Below are 12,611 nucleotides of genomic sequence, written 5' to 3'. Positions count from 1 at the left end.
GCTGTGAGGATCAAGTCTGGGCCTGTCATGTGAAGTGCGGTTATCTTCCGAGGATGGCAGAACTCAGTGGAGACTAGCTCCGTTAATGGGGGATGGTATAGCCGAATAAAATCTGAGCCAAAGCCAGCCCGAGAGGGAACTGCTGTCACTTTGAAATCCAACGGGTTGAAATATTCCCAATTCCTGAACCTGCTTTAGATGTTGCTAGGAGAAATACCAGCTAAAATGCAGCGGGGGGGGGATGGAGGTCTGCCCTCCATATATTTAGGAGCCTGGAGAAGCAGGAAGCCCCACGCACACAGACCTCAGCCTTCCCCTCCAAGCCTCCACGCAGCGAGAACGAAGGGGGATGTGGGGCTCGCGGCGCTGGACAATGCGTTGTGAACAAGTGGAGAGGAATGATAAGACTTTGCCTCCTGGAATGGAAATGAAAAGAAGCCCCCAGGAGAGAAACACGCAGCGATCGGACTCGTCCAATTGCTTTGATGTCTCAGACATTAGAAACAGCTGTGCGGTGGGTGGGGAGGGAAAAGCTGCTCGGCGGGGAGCAAACATGTCCCCGCAAAGCACAGCGCACGGCCTGCACGGCAGAAGGATCTGGGATGGTCCCTCCTTGCCCCTGGCCCTGCTGCCGAGAGATGTTCAGGATCAGGGAGACCACGAGAGCAGGACAGACAAGCTGAACTGCAAACAGCAGCCTCAGCCTTGCGCTGCTGAGGGCTGGACGGACACCAACGACCTCGGGACGTTAGGGAGTCTGAAGTGGCGAGGTCCCCACCGCGCCACCCCGCGCAGTGCTTTAGTGCTCAAGCCAAGCGACGGGACGGAGAGGAGAATCCTCTTTTTAATCATCTTTTCCAATTCTGCGGGATTCTTCAGATGGGCTGCGCGCTGGTCTACCTTAGGAGATGCGTGCAAGAGATGAAGCATCTCCAGCCTGCAATAATTCACCACCCTGTGCCCCACTGATCCACGTTACTCGGGTTAGTAGATTCAGTTATGCTTAACCCTTCCCCAGATGGCAACACGTAGAGGACAGAAACCCCAAAAGGCACCTCAAAATTCCCCTTGTGTCTCCAACCAACCCCTCCAGCAGAGGCATGCAGCCTAAACCCTTGCATCCACGTCCTGGGAAGAGCCAGCAGATTTGAAGGCAGGGCTGGGCTGTGCCGACAACAACTACCCGAGGGCAGCTGCTAGAAAGTGTTGGGGCTTCATCAGCCACCTGGGAGAAATGGGTGAGGGGAAATAAAGGCCAGCCTGCATTGCCGTCTCAAGGCCAAGCCCAGCATAAGTCCTTTCAACTCCAGGTCCCACTAAAAGAGGGGCCGCATGCACACATGCCCACCCGGTTGCTCTCTTCCAGCCCCTGAGCACCGCAAGCTGCTGTTTTTCTCTGAACAAACTCTTATTTCACACACGGCACAACCTGCTCTCTGGTTTCGCGCTCGGTTCCCCATTAAACCCCGTGTTGGGTGACGTTTGCAAGCGGCGAGCTCCTCTTCATTCTTCCCTCCGCCGCTGTCAGACACGAGCGCGGGGTGCAGGGGAAGGGCACCTTGGAACCACTTGCTTCTGTCGAGTCCTTTGGCAGCGAAATGATCCCAACCTCCTGCCGCTCCTCCGCCTCGAGCCACGGCACGAGCGCGAGGGCCGGGGAGAAGCGTTTCACGCGGATTGAAACGCGGAGCAGCCTGACCCGGTTTGGGGCAAGCGTGCCCCCCGGGGTCATGCCACAGCCCAAAGCAGCTCGTGGGGTAGCGGTCCCGCTCCAAACAAGTTCTTGCAGAAACAAAATCGGTTTCACTTGCGGGACATCGTTGGCCGCGCTTATCTGAAGCCGAGTAGAAGACAGGGGGGATTTGCACCCTACACACGTTCCTCCCAAGTTATTGAGGCTCGCTGCAGGAGGCACTTGCAGCCCAACCCAGATGCCAAGCGGATGGAAGGAGCGAGCACACCGCCAACCCAACCCGGTGGTCTCTCACATTTGGGTCCTTTTTCGTCGTGACCCAGACCCCACCTCCCGATGCACGCCAGCTTAGTGGGCACCGAGGGAAAGCAGCGTGAATTTTTTTCAGCTGAAAAACAAACTCTCGTTTTACCACCGGGGAAAAGTGACGACTGCTCAGATTTCAACGTCTGCCTCTGACTCCAGGCCTCGACTGCGAAACAACGGTAAAAGCAGACGCTGCCGACTGCTCCTTGGCCTGCAGAAATTATACGGCTACCGCAAACCGCTCTGTGCAGGCAGGCGGCAGGCCGCGCTCTTAGCAAGAGTTGGGAGGCATAATTCTCATTGCAAAACAGGATTATAACTGGCAGACACATCCCCAGGCCCTAGCGAGCGCGCCTGCGGAGCCTTACGGCCGTTCTTCCCCTTCCTCCCGCTGCACAAAACTCCCTGCTACCACCCAAGCCAGTGGTTTGCACGGCTGCCCTGGGAGGGTGCCAAGATGGCTACTCACCAAGGCTCAGGCTCAGACAGAATATAAACTAACACATGCTGTGCAGATTTAGCTAAAGTAAATACGGAGAATAAACCTAAGGGAATTATCTTTCATTTTTGATAGCATCTCACCAGCAATATGGTCTGGAGCCCTGCCTTCCTTATCAGCCGGCAGAGAAGCCACATCTGCATTGAATGAAAGCGTGGACGCCTTTCAGGTGTTTATATTTAGAACCGAGTGTCTGGAAAAAAACCCGCCTCCCTTTCACAGAGCTGCACCTGGGAACTTTGACCTTCCTCCTGTAAAATTTGGGTGAGGTGCTTTGAAAGGCAACCCCCGAGATCATTTCAACCAGCGCCACGTTAACGATGGCTCCACGAAACTGCAAATCTAACTGGGATTTATTAGCTCGTAATGGGTGGGGGATACAGCAGCAGCCTCCAGCTGCAGCGGCTCCATCAAGAGAGCCGTGCAGGCTCTGAACTTCGGTTAGACAAACTCCTAAATATTCCTTGAGAAACAGGAAGAGCCGAAAAGGGCTCCTCCTGCTTGCTTTACGGTGACCCCGTCTTCTCAGCGCACAAAACACTCCAGTGTGGCGTGTCTCATCGGGGATCTGAAATGCCCGAGCACCTGGACGTCATCTGCTGGGAACATGAATCAGTGAAGAGCGTGGTCGCATCCAGTCAACACCGACAAAAGGGAAGAGTGTCTGCAATTAAGAGCTGCCAGATTTCTCCAGGATTACGTAGTGCAGCAGCATGATTTACAGCCAGCTTCACACGGCTGTGGTCAGGGGAGGCTACAACGGTTTGCATATCAGATCTCCCAGAAGCTGCTACCATTAAACTGTATTGCTGTTGCTCAAGTTGTTCCGTGTTTCTGCGCTTAATCTGAGCCGCGGGGCATTGCGTCTCGCATTCGAGAAGAGGAACTTTACCGTAAGCATGACACACAATACCCCACACCTCGGATTAAACACAGAAACCCGGAGTAACTTGAGCAGCAGCAATGCTGCGCCATCGAGATTAAACGGCCAGCTAAGGCTGGGCAGAAGCCAAAAGACCTTCAGCCCTTTGGCATCCTCCAGGTGTTATTAACACCTCCAGCAGGAACCAACCCAAAGCAGCCAGGCAAACTGAAATGACTACGCACACCGCAGACCCTCTGGCTACTTCGCGAGGCCGCGTGCTGTGCTCGTATGCCCACCACATCTCTGTGCAATTCCAGCACCAGGCACTTCATAGAGGCGCGTTACTGCTGCTCATACTTGCAGGTCACAATGTACCTCGCACCGCGCAGGTATCAATCGGTGGGGACCATCCGATTCAAGCCCAGTGGGATGACGGTGGCTCAGCCCGGGTTACGGAAAGACGACCGCGCTGCTTTCCTGGCTACGAAGCAGCCTCAGCTCCACTGCTGCCCACGGGCACTGCTTCACAGTCCTCATGTAAGCGAGACACAAAGGGTGCTAGATTCAAGACCGGGGCTGTGCCCAAGGTCTTCAGCCAAGTCACCCCGACACTCGGGACACAAAGAAAGCAGAGGAGTGCTGGTACAGCACAGGGCCACGGCTCAGTCCCCCCTAACCTGTTTTAAATTCACAGCCGAGGTCCCATCCAGCAGTTACTGATGTTTCATACGATCCTACGGTTCATGCAGACTCCTCGTTCTGGCCTTTCGCTGTATCCGCCCGCCCCTTGAACCAGGGAGAGAGAGGTGATGATACGTGCGGTGACAGCTCTTCCGTGCGTAAAGATACGGGGCCACACATCAAGCCGGTGTAAGCAGGCGCAGCTCCCACAAGCATCTCTGGGTCAATTCAGGGGCGAGGTAATAGGGACGGCAGCTGTCCGTGGGGTGGGAGCGGTGACGTCATGCAAGATGCACCCATCTGGCGTGCACGGGCGTGCTAGACGGACGTATGGAGCGGAGAAGGGGTCACGTCGGAGGGGTAAGATTAAGCAACTCTCTGGGGAGTTTCTGCTCCAGCTACGTTCCTCCCCTCTGCCTTCAGCCCGAGCGAAGCTGGCCATGCTCACCTGCTGAAAGCTAACCCCCTGCCAGACACGTAATCAATGCCTCCATCCATTTTCTGACCAGCTCACGCATTACACATGAGTTACGCCACTGCTGAAGGGGGACTGCTTTTCTGCCAAAACAACAAAAACAAAGCAGCGGCCTGGGCTGCGTTCCCGCGGCTGTAATAGTGAGCCCAGGGACCACACAGATATTGGGGGAGAGGGGCAGGCGGGAACTAGCTCTCCCCTGCGGCTCGCAGTGGCACACCCACTGCCTGCCTGCATCCCTGATCAGCCTCCTGACTTGCTCCCGCAATTACCTACAATGCAAGGGACATGACGCGCCTACCCAGGCCGCAGAGCACGCAGCCAGGGCTGCAGCAACAGATACCAGCTCGAGGGCACAAGCAGAAGGGCTCGCAGCGCGGGATCAGGCGTCGGAGCTCTTCCAGCCAGGGACCAAGGGATTCGGTGTTTTCACCGACTGTCACCGCTTCCAGGCAACGCGAGGAAAGTGCGCTGGACTCTGGGGTGGCTAGAATGTAAATGCGATTTTAAAAAGTACCCAGCAGGACAGAAAGCAGAGGAGGGGGGAGCTGCCTGGGCGTCTGTTTGGTCCTGCCGATTAAAAGGCTTGCATTTGTTGACAGGATAAAGCCCCTTGTGTGAAAGGAGGAGGAATCTGGCTCAGGACTGTACCAGACAAGCACATCTCCACGTGGGCGTTGCTGCGAGGCCGGCTCGCATTGGTAGTTGGCCTGATTATTCCCAAAGAGCCACGTTGTCCCTGCCGCACTTACAAAGTCAAATGTTTCTAAAGCAGCCGCCTGCCCCCGCTCCGCAGCTGGAGACTCGGAGGTGTCTCACGTGAGAAGTCAGATGTACGCGTTGCTGGAGGAGGATTGCTTTCCCTGGAGAAGGAAGAGCTTTAGGAAGGAAGTGAAAGCAGACGGAAAAATGCAGGGCGTGCGATTCTAAAATCGTAAACGAGCAACAAAATTGCCTTTGCGTCAGAGGATCTCCAAGCACTTCCCAAACACCACTGACTCGCACTGCTCCCCTGGAAGCTGCTTGGCAGTATCTCTATTTGCACAACTATCTTCAGAACTGGGGAAAACTGAGGCAGAGACATCAAGCAACATAAGCAAGGCCAGAGAGAGGGCCTGTGGCAAAAGCGAGGGGTAAAATCCAGATCTTCTCATCCCTAGGGCTCGGTTAATCCTCGGATGGTCAGTCCCGTCCGCGAGTGCCAGCGGGGCCCTGGACAATGGCTCCTTACAACTGGAGCCGATGTTGTGCGCGGAAAGGAAAAGCCCGTCTGAGGTTAGCAGCCTTTTCCAGGAGCTGAAAACTTTGTTACTGGAGCCAGGGAGGCAGAACACGAACCAAAGGGCTTTATCCGCTCCTCAGGCAGCAATGTCACAAATGATGGCTGTAAATAAAAAGTTTTGCTGGGACAAAAAAACCCAAAACAGGTAAAAATATATCCCTCCCCCTAAACAGACACACTAGGACAGCCCTTGGCACCAGTATCCATGAAGCTGTTCCCCTGTTTTGGCTGGAAAGAGCTATACCAGCAACAAGGCCCTTCGTAGTCAGCAGAAGAGGATGCTGGTAGAGTTAAAAATGCAGAACCCTAATCTGCAGACAAATCTCTTTTAGAAAGAGAGGGTTTTTATTTAATTAGCAACCTCTCAAGAGGCATTGATCTCTAGTTCCAGGCACCAGACAGAGGGTGCGGCAGGAGACCGCGTCTCTCTCGCTTCCTAGCGCAGCAATTCAATCTCATCGGAAGGTGGAGAGATGGGCGACAGCAAAATCTGCATCGCTTTTGTTCCACAATGTCTTTCGCCCCATTCACACTAGCTGGGACGTGTATGATTTGCTGGCGAGCTTTCGAGTGCAGATCACAGAGCTGCGGAAGTCCAGCCTTTCCAAAGGGCTCATAAACCATTGGCGACAGGCAATGGTTCACTTCTTTTTTTACCACTGTTTTGTCGCTGCAAAAGCACGTTCTAAAATGCGGCCTGCTGGCTCGCACGCCCATCTCCACGTGCCGCGACCGAGCTGTGCGACGCTGCTGCTTAATGCGCTCTAACGATGAACTGTGTGGAGAGTCAGGGATGCGGCCGACGATGTTACGATACAGAGACTAATACCAGGCTGAGGTTTAGCAGGCCCTACTGACGCACAGAGATGGAAGTAAAAGAGGCGAAGACAGCCAACATGCCGCCCCAAGCAGTCCAGGCTGGAGTTTGTCTGGAGCCGAAGCACCATGGGGGCTTGCCGGGGACGGGACGCAGCTTTGCTGCGATTCACGTGGCCATCACAGACGGGTCTCAGAGCGTTACCGCTACGGCCTGTTATGAGAGCGCTGACCTGGGCGCTCTGGGAACAAATCCCACGCTACGCACAGAGCAGGAGCAGGATGGCCCGTGTGTTTCAGCCTGGGTTGATTCAGTTTGGTTGGTCCTCCTGATGTGGGGTTTCCTAGTAGGTCTTTGCCCACCGCCGTACAGTCGGAGACAACGTACGGATAAAACATCAAGACAAGATGCTTCGTGTGGACTGGATAAAAGTTCAGAACAATGTGACCCAGCAAAAGAGCTGCTGTTACGTTACCCACGATGAAGACGCAGAAAGGGGAAATAGACCTCCTGCTTCCAGACAGGCCGTTGGGTTGCTGGGACTGAAGAAGGCACTTCCACCTCGGGCGCGTTGGTGCACACTAGCCCGTTATGCAGGATTTGGTCTGGATGTAAAGTATCTGGCCACTGGACCACGGCATACCGGGCCAGGCAGCCTGTCTGCCATTCCCGCTCTAATTGTCCTGGGGCTTCCACCTTGTCTCAGACACAATACGCCAGGACCGGATTCAAACTGGCTACCAAAGAGCAGAAGGCACCGTGCAGCCGGCTGCCAAAGCTCCGCGTCAACAAGTCCCTGGTCGTAAGTTCCTGACAACCAGCAAATACTGCCAGAGACCCAGGCTCAGCCTCATCCCAGTCAGCTTTTGCATCTCGATTGCATTTAGACGATATCTTATGATCCTGAATTACTGGCTTATTGCGTGTCCAGAAAGACCGGCGGTATAGCTCTGGCAGGCAGAGCACTCAGCACATACACGTCTTGCTTTGGAGCAGAAAATGGAAGGCGATCGGTCCCAAATTTCTCTCTCTAAGCTGGAGTAGCCTGAAGGTTGTGTTTACAGTTCCTGGGCATCAAAGTCCCCACGGTCCATCTTCACACCAATACAAGCACCCTATTGCTAGCAGCCACATGTTTGGGAAGGGGCGATGGGTTCCTCCCCGATGCAGTTCACCTCCCACCTTCCCCAGGATTACCGGCCGCTATCACAAGGCAGCCTCAAGACACACAGCAGAACTTCGAGATAGAAGTGCTGGGGAAGCCACGGGCATGCAGCTTTTCATACTCCATTAATTTAGATTAAACAGTGGAAATCAATGCGGCATTTGAGATGACTGTCCCATACATAGTTCCTACAGCTCCTCATTGCACTTTCTAAAAACTGCACAGTGTTTGTGACTCACTCCACAGTCAAATGAGCCCATAAAGCACAGAAGGACGACAACCGTTGTGTGCCAGCTTTGCTCATGGTTGCAATTACGGTGACCACCAGGAACCTGGGCTACATGCAATCTCTGGCCGACCTAAAAATGATCTGCTGGTCTGGCCAGATGCAAGCTCACAACAGCCCTTCTTTGCTGGCAGCTCCTGTGTGCTGCGGAGAGCCCTCCGCACGGCGCTGGACCTGACCGGCGGGGCAGAGCTCATGCTGAGGCCAACGTGTAAGAGTGCCTGAACCCCCCAGACTGAAGCCAGTACTGCTGGGGATCACTGACCTCCTTGCTGGAGGCCAGTCATCGGGGCCACGTATATGGAGAGATCTGCGGTCCAACGGTAGATGTAATGCGATGGCCTGAGTCTGCAGCGGGAAACTCCCTATTCAAAGACGATGGCTCAAAGACGCTGGCTCTTCAAGAATGGCTCTTACCTTAGCAAGGAGGCCACGAACAGCGTTGCGGAATAGGCTCAAAAATGATCATCCGGGTTCACTGGGTGGAAAGGATTCGGCTTCATATGTCTCTCCCTGCCCCTCACCCCCATCCTGGAGGGCAGCAGTTTAGCACTGGGGTGGGAGGGAAACAAAGCACGAACGTGAGCAGCTATTATAAGCCATCAGTTTTCATTACCCTGGCGCTGGGTGCACTGTTACTATGCAGAGCAAGTCAGCGGTGAGACTCGAGCGCTCTCAGAGAGGGAGGGTGCGCACGGCAGAAGCCATATATCCTCATATTTAATGGCCTGGGGATAAGTGCCTCTCGATGTTCTGCGTTCTCACAATACGACTCTGGCTGGTAATAGGTTTAATTTGGAGAGGTTTGGCCCCTTGACAGATGGTTTCCACAGAGAGTAAACAGCACTGGAGCACTTAAATAACACCACAGTCACTAATGAGATGATTATGGAAAGTGATAATTCAACAAAAAGGACTCTCGGCAGCTTCCGAGAGCGAAGACTCAGGGGAACGGGACTTATTACTCCGCAACCGGCACCCACATTTCTCTTCACGCTCTTGCTACGATGCACAACCCTTTTAGGCAGACGAAAAACAACAGACAACAGAAAAAAAATCCCTATTTTGACAGAAGTGGCTTCCTCTGGGCTCTACAGGCTCTGGGTCAAACAAGAGCTGCTCAGGTACTCGTGTGGCAGGGGGCTCAGAAAACCACACACAGGTCAGGACAGACGGTACAGCCAGCGCTTTACGGTCGTCCTCCAGCACAGCCACATTGTGGATGTTTGCAAAGCTACCCCTTCAATCAAGCCCTCCAGACCACTCATCGCTTCTGCTGCTCCGCTCTCACCTCCTTCCAATTTCTCCTCCTCCCTGTCTGGGGAGCTTTCCTCCGCAGGAGGGAGGATGGCATCCGTCATACTCGGGGATCGCAAAGGCGTCCTGTGAAGCTTAATCTCAGCCCAGGCCCAGGAAGCCGGGGCTCAGGGGCAGACAAGGTCCAAGTGCCCCTGTGAAAAGAGCATCCTCAGTACAGCAGGGATGAGGCCTGCTGCAGAAGAGACAAGGGAAGATCATGGCACGAGCACTGGCACGCTCCTCTCCCTTCTGCTGACCTCTCCCTCTCGGCAGCGAAGCCCTCTCGGACTTCCTCCCGCTCCCGACCCCTCAGGCCTCCCCTGCTGCACCCGCGGCTCGCAAGCAGCCTGGCTGCCCTTGCAAACACCTGCCGCCTCTGACGCCTCGCTCGCTGCAGAGAGGACAGCGACAGGAAGGGGCCAACTACAGCCGCATCAGACCAGAGGCCCAAAGTGACATAAAGCTTCCTTTGAACTCCTACTTGGGCAGTCAGGTCAGTAGCAGCATCACTCCAGTAGCCATAAATAAAGCAAAGACTTTTGCTACCCTTTAAACCACAAATATTTGTTTCTCCAGAGACTAATTCCTCAAGGAAAAAACAACAAACAGACTCGGGCTGTCCTGCACATTGCCTGGGTGGCCTGCTGTCCGCCGCATCCCCACCGCCTGGGTTCAGGGGAGCAAACCAGGACTTGCCCCTGTGCTCTCCTGCAGCGCGGGAGCACTTAGCTCTCTCCTGCCCGCAGGTGCTGACCGCTTCGTGCATGGACAAAGGGGGTCTAGCTTCCAAAAGCACCACCATCCTTCCAGAATAACAGCGATGAGAGTCAATTAAGGAGAGGAACACACAGGCCGACTATCAGACTGGACAGCTTTTAGCGCTGAGCTCTGCCTGGGAAGAACTCTCCCATGAGAAAGCTGAAGCCCATCCCATGCAGCGCCTGCAAGCGAGCCATGACCACCCCAAAGGGAAGAAATCTGCATCGGGAGACGGGCCTGCTGCTCCAGTGCAGACTTTCTAAGCCCAGTTTCTATTTGGCGTTTTCTAATGGCTGAATGGAAAAGAAACTTCAAGCTCAAGAGGCTTCTGGAAGCTGAAGAAGAATTACATTCCCGGTCCCGCGCAGCCCTTTCAGCCGTCCAGGAGGGCACCGTGGTTTATTGGTTGAAGCACAATGTCAGGAACCTGCAAGACCTGATTTCTTCACTCCTGAGCCAGGTTCTGTATCACTTCACTCACCTCGGGCCCAGTTTGGCCTTCTGTAAAACAACAACTTGCCTATTGACATCCACGGGCTGCTTGAGAAGGAAAGAGTGAATGCAGGCAGCAAAGTGAACGTGCCAGTGCTGCTGTGAGACTAAAAACGCGTCCAAATCAGTTTGTGTAAAGAGGAAAAGCTACAGCCTGTCTCCTTCCAAAGCGCTGCCCTGCACCTGGAGCCCCAGAAGGGGCTGGCTGCACAGAGGAAACATGGCATTGCGTGCTTGAACAGATCTGCTTTGTGTCGATGAGCTTTGCTCTACGCCTGGGCTCACGTGCGAGACGCCCTTTTGTCTCATGCCCCGGGTAACACAATACGTTAATAAGAAAGAAAAATCTCAGCGCTGCACAGGGCATTTCCCATGCAGCTTGCAGACCACCGCTTGTTTGCTTCCACACACCTTGGCACTGTGAGAAGCAGGCTGTAAGACTTGTTTTAGTGCATGAATCAAACAAGCCAGGCCCAACAGAGGCACCAGGCAGGGACATACCAGAGTTATAGTGGTTACCAGGTCGACTCTTGCTTTGCACACAGCTTTGGCAACGTGTTTGGCTTCTGAAACATCGGGCCATGGAAACAACAAAGGTGATTAAGAGCCAGGTGCAACGCTGGAATCCTCTCACTACGTAATTCTGTAATGCGGAAACCAAGTGCTGGTCTGGACACAGGGATCCTGGGAATAACAACACCGTACTGGCCTGGAAATGAATCACTTGGGTAGAGGGCACGTGCTTGCCCCTCATTTCCACTCCAGGTGCCCATTTGGCTTTGCACACAATGCCAGTTGCCCTGAAGAGCAGACTGCAGGCACAGCAAGGTCACATCTCCTACCTGGGACAGCCAAAACCCCACCTCAATTCAGGCATCACATCCTGGCACCTCTTTCTGCACTGGCAAATGCAAAAAGAACATGCTGATGAAAAACATGACATGACATGAATGAGAATGTGCTACAATCTTTAGAGACAGACTGTACAACATCCAGAAGTGGAGTCGCTCCTAAGCTACACGGGTATTCAGGGTGACTAAAAACTTTCTGTAGTGCCTTTCATCCCACAGTGAGTCAAACTGCACACACACTGACATGCAGCATCCAGTACGGGCAGCAAACACACTGCGCACAACATCCCGCACCGCGCAGCAAGAGGGGTAGTTCTGAGCAGGCCGCGGGAGAAAACTGCTACTTGTATGCTGCCAAATGTCACGCTGCAGGCAGGCTTCAGACAGCGAGGTCTCACCCAAAAGACCCTCACAGAATAAATTACAGAGTAAAGCAATACAGCTGCATCAGTAAGATGATGCACACTGATGCCTTTCTTCAGCAGTGGGGTGACTGATGGACCTGGACCAGCGCGATTACACTGGGGACTCGCGTGCTCAGATCCTCAGTCAGTCCATCAGAGATTTCTTTTCACGCCGTCTCTTTTATACCCTGCTCTACAAAACCTGAGCACTAGCAACGCTCTGAGCAGTCAATGCGGAAGTTAAGTTTCATTGCACTGGGCAGTTTATACTACTCTGCACAATACCGCGAGAGGCAGACAACCCTTTGGGATTCATTCGGTTATTAGCCTCCTCTCCAGCTCCTGAGAAACACATAATCTTCAGAATCCAGCTTTCGCATTTTTGCTTCTTCACATTTGTTTGAAACAATGACAGGACTGGAGCTAAAAGCCCCAGTCGTGGCATGATACAGCAACACTACCTCTCCAAGCTACCACGATTTTGATGACTCTATCAGTGAAATAAGACCACACGCAGAAAGGTTTTTTTGGTTTCAATGGACTGTCACATGAAGTGACATCTCCCGAGAGCCTAGAAAGGAGACTCCTGGAAAGATGTTAAGAAGGTATTTGAGACAACCTTGGAGTTACTACTCTGATACACTCAACTGCTGGATGAAGCAGACATTTGATAGCAGGTAAAATGAAGGCACTTTATCCAAATGTAACACTGGGGACAGAGATGTTACAGACCACTG

General features: G+C 53.6%; 1 protein-coding gene across 5 annotated transcripts in view; it reads right to left on the bottom strand.

Moving 5' to 3' along the window:
- SPECC1 (sperm antigen with calponin homology and coiled-coil domains 1) overlaps positions 1-12,611 on the bottom strand; it is a 113,867-nt gene that overhangs the window by 16,939 nt on the left and 84,317 nt on the right. The window lies entirely within an intron of this gene.

This window comes from Alligator mississippiensis, chromosome 14 (genome assembly GCF_030867095.1).
Source record: "Alligator mississippiensis isolate rAllMis1 chromosome 14, rAllMis1, whole genome shotgun sequence".
Classification (NCBI taxonomy): Eukaryota; Metazoa; Chordata; order Crocodylia; family Alligatoridae; genus Alligator; species Alligator mississippiensis.
The sequence above is the reverse complement of the archived record's forward strand: the minus strand, read 5'-3'. Positions and strand labels throughout refer to the sequence as shown.